Below are 6,010 nucleotides of genomic sequence, written 5' to 3' on the forward strand. Positions count from 1 at the left end.
TGAACAACTTCATCGATGCTTGGCTTGTCAGAGAGAGAGAGAGAAAAAAAAGAGTATACATGAGGTCATCTGCGCAGGCCCGCTTGTACGGCTTGGCTAATGTGATGTTTTATATCTATGCCGTCTGTTCTTACATATAATGTGCTAGCAGTATGTTATGAGTATGTTTCTGATAACATTGGTCCAATTTAAGGAATCAGTGATTAAGCGAGTAGCCAAAAGTGCATATAATTATGCGAACGAGGATTCCAACAGCCTTGAAGCAGGAGGTCGTTACTGTGGGCAATAGCCGATGCAGTGATACCAGTGGACCACTCCGTCAGTACCTGTGTTCTGTATTCCCGCTTTTGAAACGCACTCATCGAACTTATCGCCGTATTTCACCATGCTGTGCTAAGAAAACGTTGGAAAAAGTTATAAAGTTCCCAAACGTTACCTGACAGCTCTGTTTTTGAATGACATGAACTGAATTCTGCGCTGTGTCTCGGTCAACTACACTTGTGCACTGGCAAACTACACTATTTTATTTTAGTTTCGAATTTTGGGGTAAACATCGGGTTTAACCCTTTTCTCTCCGTGCTCCTTGAGCATCGGTCACCTGTGACCCACGCAAGCTGTGCTAAAGTTACCAGTGCACATTCCTACTTGTTACACTGTCAGTAAGGGCACAACTTTCAGTTTTGAAGTAATTCGTAATTTTGCTTCGAAAAGGAGAATTTGGGTACGCGACTGAAAAGCGCGGTGTGTGTCTTTTCTTAGCGAGAATAGAAAACTGAATAATAGCCGGACTCCGTGGCAAACTTCTTCGATGTTGTGACTTCGCCAGACCCGAGGCAATTCTTCTTATTGCTAGCAGTAGCGGCGAGCCTCAGGAAATATGACATACAGTTTGATTGTAGTTTTGACGATGTAGACAAAAGCAACCAGCCACAAAAAAACAACTTCTGTCCACCGGGAGCAATTGTTTTTCTAGTGTTTTCGGTCTGCAAGCTTAAGTGCGAAAGCATTCATACGAGCGTCAGAGCCGAGCAAAAATATTGCTTGTGCCCCGTTGGTTGCCATAGCAGCTGTGAAGCCTACGCAGAGCTAATACCTCTGTCACACGAGCAGATTTAATGTCATTCGAATCGAATGTCATTCGGTTTCTTTCGGTGCTACACGGTAAAATATAATGTCATTCGCAAATTGTGGCAATTACCATCAGCTATAAAAAAATGCTGTATACTTAAGGAACATCAGTGCGCATAAAAGGCGTTTGAAATCACTGTGTAACATTTTAAAGCTGATCAAAACATTTCTGTACGATAATTCAAGCGAAAAAAATTACTTTTGGCTGTGCTGCAGCACTTTAGCCATAAAAATCCAAGCCAAGTATCGAGTCACCCACAAATCCGATAACTGTAAACAAACAATATGGCTGGAAGTGAACACAGCGGAGCGCGGATACACAGTGCGGAGACGCACGGAGACACGTAGAGCATGCAATTGGCGTCCAAACTGTGAGGCGCTCAGTCAAAACTTTAAATAGTTCCGAGATAAACTTACGGGGAGATGCGGCTACCAGAAAACAAAGAGCCCAAAATGATCGTGAGTCGCTGCCACGACTGGACCACTACTGTGACCGAGAGTAATGCAGTTCCGCGAGAGCCTGCAGCGCTAATAATTTTACACCTAAATTAACAGGTTTTAAAACAAAACTTAATATAATTTTTAAATTTCTATGTGCGCAGAATATGTTGTTGCGTTACTTGTTTCTGCTACGTATCTGGTGTAAAGAGTACACATTCGGTTCGCGATCGAATGCGAATGAGTTCCCCAAACTCATTCGATGAAGAATGTCATTCGAACCTAATGACATTAAGTTTTCTCGTGTAGCACGGGAATAATGACATTAGATGCTGATTGCTCGCGTGACAGGGGTTATTAGCCATGGGTGATACGATGCTCCAACGCAGACTGCGTAGCAGAAACGTAAGCAGTTTCGAACTACTACAGGGATCTGACCATCATCCTCGTGAATTTAAATCCTAACATGTTCTATGGTGAGTCTGCCCAAAAGTAATAAAAAATAATACACCTCTACCCGTGCCACTAAGTATAACGGGCTTGACCTAACATGTACAGCAAAGACGCTTGGCACTTCGCCGAACTCTGTGCCAGTCCCCCAGCACTCAACCGACAAGAAAAAGCATGCCAAACAGTGCTTTCGGCCATCTTAATCGGTTTCAGCCGAGTTAAACCACGGCTAATTTTATTTTTGTTCCGTCTAAGGTTCAACAGGTGTGTTCACCGTACTACGACCGTTTTTTCCCCTATGCATAAATTATATAGACAAAGTTTGGCCAAGCCGTCTCTGAAGAGACACTCCTCTTACCCCTGTGGTTATCGTTCATTGCTTGAACGGGTCGTCACGCTAGGATAAAAGCAAGTGTCATCCTTAATTCATCCACTTTCCATCTTAAGGCCAACTTTCTGATCGGCTTCTTTCTTACTGTAGTTTCTTCCTGTCTCCTTTTAAGCCTAGGCTGATTCCAAACCTCGCCATTATATCGCACCTTCTCGAGCGCCTCCACATACTGCACAGTGACATGACAATCTTTGGCCGCACGATGAAGTATATTTTTTTTTTTAGCCTCTCCATTCGGGTTATTCCACGTCCACCTCCACTTCGCCTTCTCAAGTTTGCGTAATAATGTATTAATTATTTGTAAGTTATTTCGTTCTGCGAGCAGTGCTAATAACTCCCAATTTAGACCCTATGTCATAGTTGCCCATTGTCTGATCTCAAGCCTGCATGACATTGAAGTCGCCCATCACTGATGCAGTGTACTGCGTTTTGATTTACTCGTTCGTTTTCACATGAAGCATATGATTACTTAAGCCATCGTTTCTGAAGGTATATATTACTGTAAAAAAAAAAAAAAAAAACTCTTAATTTTATGGTCGAATGATCAATAACTAGGCCACGGAATATGTCTTAAAGCCTAAAATGGTGGATTCGTTCATAGTTGGCCCGTGTTTTTTCCGTATCTTGAATACGATGCCTTCAACACTAGTAATGTTGATGCGAGTAGTATATTTGCTATATTGTCCCTATGGGCTCCTTGCAGTGCGATAAAATGCGTGAGTACCGCCATATGTGGTATAGGTCGCGCTGGGCACTCAGTCTATGCCCGTGCCAACTGCGGAGCCCAGTTTGCTCATCCAACTGTATCCAATGTATCCATGGGAACATGTGAACATCTGCATTTTGCACAAACAATGGGGAAATAACATGGCCTCTCTACAATAACAGCTATCAGCAGCTGAACGTAAAAAATTAGAATTATATGACACATTATCACTGCGGCCAAAATTAGGTCAAATTAGGAAGAATGGGCAAGCGCTGTTGGCGCCGAGATTGCAGCGTCAAAAATTCAGCGCAGAAATGACAGCAATCCAAACGCATGTAAATAACGTATACTGACATTGTGGGAATTCAGGAAAACTGATAACGTTGCTAACTTATGCCTTTGTCCAAACGTAAATTAGGTCATGACATCTGTTCTGCGGATTAGGTGCAGTTCTAAATCGCATGTAACTTCCATAATTCAGGGTACAGAGTCCGTTTTATGAATTACTGAGAGTGGTTGGAAACAAATTGCCTCCATTTTTCTACTTAAAAGAGATAATTCTGGAGTGTAGGCGCGTAGGCCTGTACCAACTTCTAATTGAGATTAATTGCGATAACTCTTAAGTATTTTTGAATTATCAATAATTATTACGTTAACTGATACCCTCCTGCCAAAGCCATACAATTCCTTTACGTTATCAGCTATATCCTTAGTGGCCAAGAATCCCGTATCGAGTTCTCGGCTGTCCGCTAAACCATAAGAGCACCGTACGTGCCCTTTAGAACTGCACACGATTCATCTGACCTCCAAACCTCACTAAGTCCGATGAAGTCCCATTTAACATCCGCTAGTTTCTCGAACAGCACCGCTTGATTAGCCTCGCTAGATAAGGTTCGGTAAACGTTGCCTGTTTCAGCTTCCAATGGTGGCGTGTTCAGAACCATATTCTTGTTATCTTCTGCTACGCCACAGGTGTGACCGCCACCTCGTAAAATTGCTCCGCGGCCCCTCTGGACTAAGATTAAAAGGTGAATTTCTGCATTCATGTAAGAGGCGGTGGCCAGCTACTACACAAGGGCACCAAAATTTTGTTCTGGTGAGGAAGCGCGTTGCGCGGCTGTGGTCGCTGTGACCAGGCCGCACGTCATACCAGGTTATGCAATTTCACCGAATCGTGGATTTTATTTCGCTCTCCGCTTGCAAGCGAGGCCTAAGATCTACCTCGACGATATCGCTGCTACACGCAGTGGAGGCTCTATAGACAACACAATTTCATTCAAGACGAACAATTATTTCTTGATGCTTATCCTGAGCAAAACTCAGACAAGATCATCGAGCTCTTACGGTGGCATTTTTCTGCTCTTATTCGCAGATAAACGCCCAGAAAGTTTACAGCTCTTTTGTGCATGCCAAATGCTAACATGCATGTTTCGACACCAAAGAGCTGTTTTGAGCAGTGGCATTTGAGTGGATTAGCGAAACTTCTTTTTTCCAGCTGAAGAAAGAAACAAAATTGAGGTGGAACTGCACTTCTGCGCATAGTCTCTAGTCACTTCAATTAGAAACATTTTGCGATCCCGATTATATTAGCCAATTTTCTCTTTTATGATAGTTGTATGTCTTTAAAGTGTTGCTGAAGGCTTCATTAAAAGTTTGTATGTTGCAATTTTTTATGCATTACAAGTCCACTTTTACTTTTTGAATATATGTAATTCAGAACCACATTTACTTTAGGTAAAGTGTTTGTACTTTATAGCATTGGGTATAAAAATATTTGGTAAAAAAGCAGCCTCTGTAACACTTCCAGATAAAAGCTGTTTTCTGTGAGACCTCAAATGCCACTCAGAACATTACAAATTCCAGGTCCTTTATGCAGTAAAACGAACTTTCTGCCAATTTTTATAAAACAGTTTGCTTTCGTGTTCTAAGCTGAAGTCTATGAAAACAAACCATGTTTTCCAAAAAGCTTGCATTAGACAAATTTTTACATACTTCCAATTATTTCAAGCCCAGAAAATCTAGACAAACGCTTATATTTTGCGCAGCTGCTACCACGTGAAACATGGAACTGTACATGAAATATTACTTGAGTCTCTGGATAAATTTCCATGACTCTAAAAGTTACTATGGGACGTTTGAGTCTGGTACACCTCATACCATTTATTTGACATACCTCAAGATACATATCAGATTCTGCAGTGTGTAGGAATACGTCATCAATATCGACGTCTTCGCATGCCATCTCACAGCATTCTTTATTTTAGGAAACCAACTTAGGAATTTTACAGAGCGTTCAAGCTCAAGCCTCTGCGAACCTGCCTGGGATTGTCGAAATGTGTCTCTATGGCTGCTGCCATTTTAATTGCACTGGAGCATCCCATATCTACCTACATAACAGTTGACGCCCTGAGGGCACATTTCCGACACATCTCCCGGGTTCCCTATCATCATTTGGCCAGTTTTCCTATTACCAGGCCGCGTGCATCGTTTATAGAGACGGTTGATGCGCATCGCGCTATTTTGCCGTCCCAGTTTACACCCGCATCTAGACCGTCCTCTCCACTATGGAGCCTGCATAAACCACACGTGCTTCTTTCAATGCCCGGCATCAGGAAGAAGGTCGAGATATCGCCGACTAACTAAAACAAATCATTCTTGAATACTTCCATGAGCACCATGCAATGTATACGCCAATGGTTCAGCGTATGCCGCGAGTTCTTCAGGCTTCATGGTCATACCCTCAAATAATACAGAAATAAAAGTTAGGACAATTCACCAGACTTTTTCAACAGCTGCAGAGCTAATCGCTCTTCGTGTCGCAATTAGGCATATCAGTCAGCAGAGCCCTCAGCAGTGGTCTATTTTTATAGATTCAAAAGCAGCCCTGCAAGCCTTAA

The sequence above is a fragment of the Amblyomma maculatum genome, chromosome 1, assembly GCF_055883805.1.
Source record: "Amblyomma maculatum isolate TAMU_Amacu chromosome 1, ASM5588380v1, whole genome shotgun sequence".
NCBI classification, from domain to species: Eukaryota; Metazoa; Arthropoda; class Arachnida; order Ixodida; family Ixodidae; genus Amblyomma; species Amblyomma maculatum.